A 13,439-nucleotide genomic window follows, 5' to 3' on the forward strand; every position below is an offset into this window, starting at 1 on the left:
AGAGATGCCATCAGTATATGTAGACTTTGTCACATAGTTGCAATACAGTGTCTCCTACCAATATCACCTCATTTACTACCATCTCACATAATGAGGTGGCCCTTCTTGTGGAGGAAAATTGCTCTATATCATAAATGATCCCATTCCATCCCATATTCTACAACTGATTTTCTCCTCTGTCATCCCTACTCTTTCACTTCTCTTCAAGTTCTCCCTGTCTACTGGATGTTTACTTACTGCCCACAAACATGTCCATGTCTCCCTCCAAAAAATCCCCATTTGATCTATCCATCCCAGCAAGGTAATATTCCATATCTCTTCTCCATTTTGTGACTAAATTCCTTGAGAAAGCCACAAGTACTTCAATTTTATTTCCTTCCACAATCTTCTTCACTCTTTACAATAAGACTTCCAACTTCATAATTCAATGGAAATTGCTTTCTGCAAAGGTAATAATAAATGCTAATTGGCAAACATAATGGCCTTATCGTAATCCTCATCTTTCTTGATGTCTCTGCAGGTTTCAAAATTGTCCATCTTGATATTCCTTTCTGGCTAGGTTTTTATTATTACCTTCTCCTGCTTTTGCTCATATCCATCTGAGTACTCATTGTCAATTTCCTTTGTTGGATTCTCATCCCAGCCATAGATCCTAACTATGAGTTTTCCATAGGGCTAAGTCCTGGGCCTTTTTCTGCTTTCCCTGTGCAATATTTTACTTGGTGATCTTATTATCTTCCACAGATTCAAGTGTCTTTTCTTTTTGGATAATTCTTAAATCCACTTATGTAGTCCTAACATCTTTACTGAGCTATAATCTCACATATCCAACTGCCTATTGGACTTCTTAAATTGAAAGTCCTATAGACATGTAAAATTCAATGTGTCCAAAACTGAAATTATTCTCTCTATCCAAACCCTGAACTTTTCCTGACTCTCTTATTGCTGTTGTGGTTAACATTATCCACCCAGTCACTTAGTCTTACAACCTAGGTGTCATCCTTAACTCCTCACTCTCACTCTTCATATCCAATGTCATGTAAAGGTTATCCATTTTTGTCCTTTGCAATATTTCTTACATGTGAGTAATTTCACTCTTCTGACACTGCCACCATACTGATGCAGGACCTCATCTCTTCCTTTGTTTTTTTTTTTTATTTTTTTCTCAATTATATGTAAACAAAATTAAAAAAATATATATATTCTCTCCTTCTATTCTCCCTAACCCTTCCTTAAGAAGTCAAATAATTTGATCTAGATTATATATGTGCAGTCATGCACATCATTTCAATACTGGCCATGTTGCAAAAGAAAACACAGACCAAATACACACACACACACTCACACACACACACACACACACTCCCAAGAATACTATGAAAAGGGGAAAAAAGTATCTTTCAATCTGCTTTCATACTTCATCAGTTCCCCCCCACCCCCATCTGGAGAAGAATAGCAATTTTCATCATAAGTCCTTCAGAGTTGTCTGGGATCATAATATTGCTCAGAAAAAACTAAGTCATTCATAATCAATCACTATAAAATATTGCTATTACTGTATGATATGTTCTGCTGCTTCTGCTCATTTCACTTGGCATCAGTTCATATAAGTCTTCCCAGACTTTTTTTTTCTGAAAGGATCCTGTTCATCATTTATTACAGCATTCATTCATAATCATATATAACAAAATTTTCAGTCATTCCTAAATTGATGGACATCCCATCAATTTCTAATTCATTGCTATCACAAAAGAGCTGCTATAAATATTTTTTTACATGTAGATCCTTTCCCCTTTCTATGATCTCTTTGGAATAGATTCTTTTTTGCCAGATCACAGAGTATGCAGAGTTTTATAACTTTTTGGACATAGTTGAAAATTGCTGTCCAGAGTGGTTGGATTGGTTCACAACTATAATAACAGTTCATGAGTGTCTAGATTTCTCCACATCCATTCCAACATTTGTCATTATCCTTTTCTGTTAGATTAGCCAAGATTACTGGTATAAGGTGATATCTCAGAGTTGTTTTAATTTATTTCTCTCTGTAAGTAGTTATTTAGAACATTTTTTTTCATATAACTATAGTTAGCTTCATTAGATTCGTTCTTCTGAAAATTGTGTCCTCTGACCATTTATTAATTGTGGAATGACTCATTTTCTTACAAATTTGACACAATTCTCTATATATTTGAGAAATGAGACATTTATCAGATAAATTTGCTGCTAAATGTTTGCCTTGGTTTTCTGCTTTCTTTATAAACTTAGATGTGTTAGTTTTGTTTGTGCAAAATTTTACAATTTAATATAATTAGAATTATCCATTTTATACCTTGTAATGTTCCCTTTCTCTTGTTTGGTCATAAATTCTTCCTTTATCCATAGATCAGACAGTCAAACTACTCCATGCTCCCCTAATTTCCTTGTTTTGTCATAATGTCTAGAGGAAAATCCTCTCATGAAATATACCTTTTCCCCCTGAAGGTTAAACTCAGTTTTTTTTGAGAAGATTCTTTGATCATAACTTTCAGGTATTCCAATAATTCTTAAAATATTTATCCTTGATCTCTTTTCCCATTCAGTTTTTTTCTTCCAATAATGTATTTCACATTTTCTTCTATTTTTTCATTCTGTTGTTTCTGTTTTGCTGTTTCTTGATATATTATATTGTCATTAACTTTCATTTACCCAATTCTAATTTTAAGAAGTTATTTTCTTCAGCTAATTTTTGTACCTTTTTTTCCATTAAGCCAATTTTGCTTTTTAATACATTTTTCTCTTCAGTGGATTTTTGTGCTTCTTCTACTATTTGACCAATTCTTTATTGAAGGGTTTTATTTTCAGTATTTTGTGCCTCTTTTACCAAGCTGTTAAAGCTCTTTCACAATTTTCTTGTATTGGTCTCATTTCTTCTCCCAATTTTTCTCTATTTTTTTCTGATTTTAAAATCCTTTTTGAGCTATTCCTATTAAAATTCTATTTGAGCTATTTATTGGGTTTGTGTCCAGTTCACATTCTTTGACACTGTCGTCTCTAGCTGGTGTGATCAGGTTCTTTTTTTGTTTGCTTGTTTTTGTTGCTTTCTCATTTTTCCAGCTGGCTTCTTGATTTTAACTTTATGTTAAAATTGAGCTCTTTTCCCAGGGTGGATGGGACACTCTCCTAAGCTTCAGGCCTTTCTTGATGCTATTTCTGAGCTTGCTCTGGGAGGTCTGTAGGTTTTCATTGCTTCCAAAGTGTTATGACCTAAGGCAAGGCGTGGTCTTTATTGAATTGGAGCCTTGTTGCCCTGTAGCTACCAGCACTAACACTTCTTTTGGCTCTGGGACTGTAACCAGGTTGTGTAACCTCCTGCAGCCACAATTACTAACTCTCCCTTCTGTCTTGGATTTGATACCACAGTCCCTACTCCCCAGTGAGTGACCACAAGTACTCTTCTCCACCCTGGAACCATGATCATCCCCTGATCTCCTTCAGCCACAAGTGTTATTAGTCCTTTGTCCTTGGGAATGGAGCCCCAGACTGCATAGGGGAAATGCAACAAGGTCTTAAACCCAGTGACCACAAATGGTCATCTCCAATCTCCTTTTGAATTGTGCAAATAGAAACTAATGTTTCTACAAGACATCAAGAAGCAATAAACAAAGTAATAAAAAGAAAACATATATAAGAAAATGTAAAATATTTCATTGGAAAACCAACTGACCAGGAAAATTGATTGAGGAGAGATAAGTTAAGAATGATAGGACTACCAGAAAGCCATGATCAAAAGAAGAGCCTATACATAATATTGCATTATGACAGAAATTATGACAGAAAAGTATCATTGATTTCTTAAACTAGTGAGTAAAATACAAATGGAAAGAGTCTACCAATCATCTTCTTAAAGAGATCCCAAAAAACTCCCAGGAAAAGTTTAGTCAAATTCCAGAGTTCCCAGACCAAAGTGAAAACACGAGTAGTAAAAAAGAAATGATTCAGAGACCATTGAGTCACAGTCAGAATTACATAAAATTTAGCAGCTGCTACTATAAATCATTGGACAGTTTGGAATATGATGTTCTATAATACAAAGGAGCCAGGATTAGAACAAAGAATAACCTACCCAGAAAAACAGTGTAAGTCTTCAAGGAGAAAAATAAACTTTTATTAAAAAACAGAACTTTCAACATTCCTGATGAAGAGATAAGAGCTGTTTGGAAAAACTGACATTCAAATACAAGATTCAAGAGCAACGTATAAAGATAATCATGAAACAGAATTCATAAGTGACTTAATGAGGTAAATTGTTTGCATTCCTTTATGGGAAAAGAATACATGGAACTCCAATGAAGTTTATCATTATTAGGGCATTTAGGAGGAATATAAATATATAGAGGGCATAAGAATGAATAAGTTATATTGAGGTAATTTTAATGAAAAGTTGAGTAGGAGAAATGCACTGGTAGAAGAGGGGAGGGAGAGGAAAAAAAAATGGGGAAATTATCTCACATACAACAAGCATACCAGGAAGCACTTTTACAATGGAGAGGAAAATGTAGGAGTGGAGAGTAACACTTGAAACTCATTTTCATTGAAATTGGTTTAAAATTGGAAGAATATTTATACACACTCAGTTAAGTGTAGAATCTATCTTATCTAACATCACAGTAGGAAGAGAAGGGAATAAGAGAAAGAGATACAGTGGTTAGAAGAAAAATAGACATTTTTTAAAAGTCTAAATTGAGACTTGGCAAGAAATATTCAAACACAAATAAATCCATAATCTTACTGATATGCTATTCTCTTAAATGATATGTGTTATAAACCATCCATGCCTTGTCATCATTTAAATTCTTGTCCAAGTGTTCCCTTAAAAGTGCCACCTGGCTTCACTAAAAGATGTTGGAGAATGTTTTTTTTCTTTTTTATGTATCAAAAACACATGGACAGTCTAATAACTATCCCTCTATCATGCAATATGACCATCTAATTTTATTGTCTGATTATACATTTCTCTAATAAGATATTTTACTCAAATTCTTCATAATTTAGTTGTATGTGTTATGTATTTCTCATCTGTTCCATATCCATTTCCATTTCCCATTTGGTAATACTCATTTACAATTTGTAGGAGACTGTAGACATCAAACAAAATGGATAGGAAATAGTGTGCATTGGTGTGCATGTGTGTGTATGTGTGTAAAACAATAAGCTTTCATTTCAGGGGAAAGTGTGGGATCACTAAAGGAGCACTTCATTTTCATGTAGTAAATCAACCTAGTCTCCTGCTGGCTAATTTCATATCTAGTTCCTTATGTTCATGCAGAGTCTTTGTATTCTTCTTCAGTATAAAGAGTGGAATCTAGTATATTTCTTGTTAAGAAACATTTGCTTTTTAATTTAAACAGATCAATGTTTTGATCATTCTATTATATACTTGAACAACACTTAGTGGTTTGAAGAAAAATTATGGAGAAGGATCATGTGGCTACTGATAAACCAGTCAGCTATGGAAGCTCCTGTCAATGTCTTCCTCTAGACGTTATCTGTTGTGACCATGACCATTCACAGGGGAGCTTGGAGAAATGCTAGAGTAGAGGTACCAGACTGATACCTAGGACAGAGACATGGTCAATGGATAGGAGTCCAGATTTAAATGGGCCTTGATTGTCAGTTGCCCTGAAATTTCAGCAATTATTGAGGAGGCTAGAAAACAATTTACCTTTTGATATTTCATTCATCCATTCACCCTGGCTTACAAAAATTACTTTAGGTGGGTCTCAGACATGTAAACTATAATTTCTTCTCGTGATTTTCCTCATCACCTTTCATGAGTGGAGCAAATAATTAGAAAGATATCTGATAATTCATTCTCTCAATGAGAAAGCAAGAGTTGAGAAGAAGCAGTGCTCTTCTCTGAGAATACTCAGGTTCACTAAGTGTTATGTGGAGAGAGTACTTAATAAAGTTCTTGCATTGTAGTTTAACCAACCATATGATTTCACAAATTTGTATGTAATAATATAAACATGAAAGATCCTAATTGAAAAGGGAGGTTCAATAAGTGGAAATGGAGGTGATAAGAAATATAGTTTGTATTATAACTTTCTAATCCTATTGGAGTGTTATCTCTGCTATAAATCTGAACCAGAGAATGGGGGGGATTCAATCTTGCCCAAACCCTTTTAAAGACAGGGCATAGAAATTTGGAGCAGTATTCCACTTGTGTAGGGATCTCCCTTGCTGGTTAAAGTCTCCTGTTGCCCTAGAGGTAGCAAAATATTAGCTAGTTGCTATTTCTATAGTGTGTCATGTCACCTGGTGAGCCAAAAGGAAGATACCTATCCTGTATTCACCATCATAAGAGGGGTTTTTAATCTAAACTATTAGGATTTTTAATGAGTTATCTGCTTTATTAGTTCCTCCTGTATTTCCTTAAGGATCACCAGAGAAATTCATCAAGCACATACAGATTGTATCAACTACCACGTTTTTATTAGCTAATCCCCATTTAGCATAATGGATGATAAACCATGTTAGGTCAGTTTCAGATTTGCTTGGACTGGGTAGGGTAACCTTTTTAGTACTTCATCTAAGGCAGTTTTTTATCTTTCTCAAATAAGATATTTTTTCCCTAGGTCAGAATGTGAGATGATATAGAATGAATTGATATTTGCTTCTCTGAATAGGACTGCTAATTTTGTTTTCCTATTTTCTTTGGGGTGGGGATTTACTTTTTTATTGTTCTGTAGCTCTTTTCTCTTACATTTATTGGATTATTATTGAATTACATATTATTATTGAATTCCTCCTGCCTATTCTAAGCTATGCATAAAGGTTAGTAGCTAAAATGTAAGAATTTCACTACTTACATAGGATTCACTATATTAACTTAGATTCCATAGAGTATTAAATCAATAGAGTCCTGATCATTACTGTTTTCCTTTCTTGTTAGATTTCTGACTAGCGTGCTGAGAATAATATTTAGCACCCAAGGTCATACACTAATGTAAAATCTTATTTTCTATCTAGGTAATTTGCCATTGGAGTATGAATGTTGCACTAAATTATTTCAACAAAATATCCTCTCAAACAATTATGGACTTACCTCACTCAAAAGTAGACCATTTTTTCCTGTTAATGCCAAGAATTTTCTTCTGTTATAGAAAATGTATTTCTATCCAGAGGGAGTTATTACAATTATAAATAGACTATCTATTTGGATGGAAGGTCAATCCAAGTCTCTGGAATGTCTGAATTATAAACATTCTTAGGATACCTTCCAGAACATTCAGTAATAGCAACTAGATTAACATACTAACAAATAGTGATCCTTCATTTAATGAACTGATAAGAATGACTAGTAACTGCCATGCATATTATCTATAAGCAAATACTACTAAATATGGTGAAAATTTTGTTTTCTAATTAATTTGTGTTTTTATTTGTTCTATTAACTTTTATAGGAAACCTCAATTTATGTAAATGATGGAAAGGTAGAGTATGTTTCTCATCCTATGTTCAAATTATCAGGAATCCCAATAAATATGGTCTGATTGAATAAAACTTTTCTGTATTTTAAGCATCAAAATAGTTCAAAAGAGGAAGCAAAAGCTATATATTTTGGTTATTTAATTTAAAAAAATTACTTTCTTGTAAATATGCTACTGTATGTAGATCACTGAACTAGGCACTGGAGAAGATCTTCCATTTAGATAAGATAGACATTGGATTATAAGGGGCAAAGTATCTTTTCTTTTTTTTTTTCTTTTTTTTTTTTTTGGTGAGGCAATCTGGGGCAAGTGACTTGCCCAGGGTCACACAGCTAGTAAGTGTTATGTGTCTCAGGCTGGATTTGAACTCAGATCCTCCTGACTCCAAGGCAGGAGCTCTATCCACTGAGTCACCTAGCTGCCCCAGGAAAGTATCTTAGTAGATATTTAGTTCAACCTCTCATTTTGTAGACAAGTGTAAGGATAGGGTACCATGTCACTCAAACAAAACAGAGAAGGCCCAACTTCTGCACTGAAGCAATCAATCAAAGGCATAAACTAGGAGTAAACAAGCCCTATACATTTCATTAAATAAACAAAGACATAATCTCACTGAAAACAATTAAAAATAGTACTTTTATAGCCATTGGAGGAAAGCAAATGTTTCAACCCAGTAAATGTCTTATAATTTATAGAAGGGAATCAATCACGTCCTGTGGGCCATGCATTAAGACATCATTGGTCTCAGTCTGACACTTAAGAGGCAGGTCAGTTAAGAGTGATAAAATACTTCTAGTTAAGCCCATGAGAGAAAATCCCTTTGGAATGGGGAGAGAAGAGAGAGCAACCTGACCAGAGGATGACTTTGGGGATTTGGAAAGTTTAAAATAGTTGGACTTTTCCTTAGCACCAATATCAATGTCTCAGGAATATTAGTGGACTAATGTAAAAACAGGCATGTTGAAGAAATATTTTGGGGATATTATAAGGAGACCAACAGAAAGCTATATTTAGGGAAAACTTGATAAGGACCACAATACATGATTTAAAAAAATTTACTACCACCAATACCTGTGAGTTAACTCCTTTGTCCCATGTTTTTTCTAAACTTAATTTCCCTTGTATAGTATTCAGTTTATACCTATAAAAGATAGTGTCACTACTCTGGAGACATGTTTTATTTATACTAACTCTTCTTAATAAATACCTTTTTCTAAAAGCTAAATTTGAATATGACTCTGGTAATCAATTGGGAGGGCAATTCTGGGGACTCATGAGTGTTAGAACTAGGAAACCAAGTCTAAACCCCCAAAGTTACTTCTAAAAGTCTGAGGGAAAAAAAGTAGTAAACCAAACTCTCGGGACCCAATCACAAATGCTAATGAGGACAATTTGTGCTAAATAAAGTTAAGGCCCAAAGAATCTAAATATTCTCACAGGCAGTAAGTAGAAGAGCAACTATTTGAACATAGGTTCTCTGATTGTGAATTCCATGAGATTTATGATCACTTAAACCTATTCTATGAATTAGTAAAACTTATTTCAAGATTATGTTATAATGATGAGGAAATGCTCCTGGCTCCCATATGAGAAACAGTGCTGAACCCACTCCCTGTTCTCTACCCAGACATATAGTTTGCATTGGACTCAACATGGTAAATGTGAATTGGCTAAGATTTGTATTCTCATGCATTTTACCTTATTAACATTCCCACCTTAATGGCCTAGAGACATTCTGTTTCTAGCTTAGTTAATGATTCATATCTAGGATTTTCCTAAAAATGAGGATAAAAAAGTACTCAGTGAATACTATGAATCTTATATAGGACAGACAATATATACCTACACATAAAAGGAATGTTAAACATAAAAAGTTTTCAAGTACATACTTAAATAAAATAAAGTGAAAACAGAGTTCAGCAGCTTAAACTTTGAACTATTGATACAGTAATTAATTATTGTTATAACAGTCTAATACTTTTACCCCAACAGGGCAAAATGTAGTTTTCTAGATTGCTGATCAGGTCTTTTTATTTCATATCAGTTCTGCATTATCTAAGCAATTCCTAATGTATATTCATTACTAATGAAGCCATGTGTGGGCTAATCCTCTTGATCATGGTTATCTTATCAAAGAGTTCTAGAGTTCTTCCTTGGGTTGTCTGTCAATTCTGAGTCAAAGAAACCCAGGATGTCTACCCTTCTCCAAGTCATAAAACTGCCTCTAGTCCTGGCTATATCTACCTTGAGAATGATGTTTAATCACCCACTTAAGAAAAGAAAAATAAACTAGTGTGCCAGCTTCAAGATTGTCTAGTTGAGTCCATTTTCCAAATGAGAAAAGCAATGGGGAGGACAGAAAGTGAAAAAATCTATCCTCTCACCTGCCCCCATGGGGAATGTAGACACATAGCACAATATTTTCTTTATATGCTCCAAATATAGCATTCTTTATAACAAGAAGTCTTCCCAAACTTTGAACTAGACATAGCTTTTATTTAAGAGTCTAAGCTCTTCCTCTTATATCTACTATCCCTCATTCACCTCCAGCTAACTACTAATCTCAGAGTATCTGTTTTCCCCAGCTCAAGCAAAATATAGCTTAAGCAAATTTTGGAAACACAATCACACCTAGGGCATCTAGGTGGCACAGTCAATTGAGTTTCAGGCCTGGAGTCAGGCAACTTATCTTCCTGAGTTCAAATCTAGCCTCAGACACTTACTCGCTGTGTGACTATGGACAAGTTACTTCACCCATTTTTGCTTCAGTTTCTTCATCTGTAAAATGAGTTGAAGAAAGAAATGGCAAACCATCCCAGCATATTTTCCAAGAAAACCCTATATGGGGTCACAAAGAAGTGGACGAGACTGAAAATGACTTAACAACAACAACACACGTAAGGAAAGGGTACTAATAATAATTTAAAGGTTCCACACCTTATGCAAAAAGAATGAATCTCTAACTCAACTTTTCTCAAAATATTTTTTGGTCTTGGGGTTCAGAACAATTCTCTCAGGGGAGTCAGAGACTCAGGTATGCAGAATACTTTTTGCTTAGATGAGTCATTTTTGTTAAATTCCTTTTCTAGGTTAAGATCTGAAATTCTTTGAGGATAGCATACACTTGTAACAGGCAAATTGTGTTTTCTTTGCAAATATTGTATTTGTCATAGAATGCATGCCAAATAAGTAAAATTCATATTCTTTATAACTTTTTTCTATCTGCAATAACATAGCATGCAAGAATTCATGCCACATTAGAGAAACTCTCCATACTCTTTGAAAACTATTGCTTATAGTCAAATGTTAGGCATGAACTATAAGATGTAAATGTATTTGTGTGGGACACAGATCCTTTGCTAATGCTGAAATAATATCATGTAGGGAACTATTTAATTATTCCAACTAAATTTATATGCTTATACACTAACTTAATCAAGGGATGCTTGATCAGTACAATTCACCATATCCTAAGCTGCAGTATTGACAGGACAAACTTGAACATATCAGGGCTAAGCTTTAGCTTTGTCCATGCTTGCAGTCTATTATACTTCTTCCCCTTTTCTTACCATAACAGCTTCCTCCAGTTGTCATATCTTAGATCACCTTGTGTTTTGAAATTGAAAAGGAAAAATAAAACAAAACATGTATTAAGAGTCTCTGACATTTTGGTGTTATCTTTCAAAATTTGTGATTGTTCTGCTGTGCATTATCTATTTTAAGATTATTTTCTCTATTGAACTAGACATAATTAGATCAAGATTGCTCTTTATTTACATGAATTCTAAAATCCCTTGGAAAGAAAAAAAAGTATAGATATAATAGAATTCTACTCTATATCTTATCCCTTTCCTACCTTGTCCTCTTTCCAATCCCTACCAAAAAAATTAAATTATTTCTCTGAAAGAAAGGAGAATTGTTCTTTGCCTATATGACCTTGGGGGAAATTATTTAATCTAGAGTCATAGAGTCTAGGGATACAATAGTATTAGATATTTAAAATATGGATGGTCCATGGAGATAATCTAGTCCAGCTCTCTCACTTTACATATGAACTGAGTCTTAGATTTAGTAAATTGTTCCAGATCACTGGAAGAGTTGGCTTTAACTCAACTCTCTTCAAATCTTGAATACTTTCAATGAATTACACTGTCTTTCATCTTAAAATGTTAGAGCTTGAAGGCATGATGGAGTTTTTTTCCCTAATTCCTTTATATTGCAGATAAGGAACCTGAGACCCACCAGAATGGAAAAGTAGTCATTGTGCTTCACTTGGAGTTAGAACTCTCGGGTTCTAATATTCTCTTTTAACTTGGTACACCATTTTCTAGGCTTCAGTAAAAAGTTTGTGGTAATGACACCTATTTGCCAGAATGGATATGAGGAACAGATGAGATAAAGTATATAAAATCCTCTGGGAATTATAAATCCCTTTATAAATATAAGATCTTGTAAGCCAATATAAATCTTGTAGTGACAGAGTGAGGACTAAGACTTAGGCCCCTTGATTCCAAGTTCATTGCCTTTTACACTGTATCATTCTGATTTATTTCCCTAATTAGATCTCATTTTTCTTATGTGAAAAATGAGCAAAATGGACTAGATGGCTTACAGAAGAGTTTCTAGTATTAAAGCTGTATTATATAATTGTGTAAATATAAGGATTCATCTGACTTCAGAAAAATTCCCTAAATCAGAATAATTTTAGGAGTTATGAAGCCAGATGAGAAGTATAAATATCTGGAGTAAGCATAGAAATATATGCTATAAGTCAATCAACACAGCAATTGCTTGCATTTATAGGACATTTTATGGTTTTAAAGTTTCAGACATTGAACCAATTGATAGTCCCAAAGACTTTAGGGGCAATAGCTTCCTTTTCTGGCTCTTCAGTAAATTTTGGGGTAGCACTTTCAGTATTAGAAGTTTTTAGGCTGCATCTCCATAAGTGTGTTTTGTAAGATGAGGTCAGTGGACTATGAGTTGGTAGCACTGTTATTCCCAAGGTTCTTGGGTTCGAGGTCCTAGGTTGTCATCATATGACTCTGAAAGGGAGATGGTGTTTAAGGTGGTAGTGGTGATTTGGCTTGCTTGGTACATGCTACCTCCTTTATTTCCCTCAGAGTGCCTTTCTCCTTCAGCTAGGATGGCTTCATTGCCCTATGTTTGGCATTTCTTTGGCACTTGGTGGAACGGCTGGCCTCTTCTCCATCTTGTTGAATTGACTCTATGAAGCTTCTCATAACAGCGTAATGACCAAAAGGAGTAGTTATACTTGTGGAAAAGCTGAAGGCCTATTTGAGCTTCTGGGACAGAGTGGAGTGTCTGAGGTCATTTGCAGGGAGTAGGGACATTGGTCTCAATTCCAAGATAGAGAGAAGCACTAGCAATTGTGGTTGCAGGAGAATGGGGGACCTGGACACAGTCCCTTGGTGAGGAGGAATGCATGCACTGTTAACTACAGGGGAGCAAATTCCCTTCCAGAGAGCAACTTTAGATCACACTCTTTAGATCATAACCACTATGAAAGCACTGAAAATCTACAGACTTCAAGACAGCTCTGAAAGCAGCAGCAACAAAGGCCTGAAGCTTGGAACAGTGTCCTGTGCACCACTGTAGCAGAACCCAACTTTAACACAAAGGTGAAAGTCAAGAATTAGAGAAAACAAAAACAAAAAAAAGAACCTGACCATAGAAAGTGGAATATGGTGACAGGGAAGATTAAGAAACAAACCAACAAGGCAATGAAATCAAAATAATTACATGGAAAGCCTCAAATAAATATGTGAATTGGACATTGGCCCAAAAAGAAATTCTGGAATAGTTCAAAAATAATTTTAAAATAAAATAAGAGAAATAGAGGGAAAATGGGAAAAACAAATGAGAGTGATGCAAGGAAAGTATGAAAAATGTCAACAGCTTTGTAAAGGAGGCAGAAAAAAAAATACTGAAAAAAAAACTTTAAAA

This window comes from Vombatus ursinus, unplaced genomic scaffold (assembly GCF_900497805.2).
Source record: "Vombatus ursinus unplaced genomic scaffold, bare-nosed wombat genome assembly UNPS02014807.1, whole genome shotgun sequence".
Lineage (NCBI taxonomy): Eukaryota > Metazoa > Chordata > Mammalia > Diprotodontia > Vombatidae > Vombatus > Vombatus ursinus.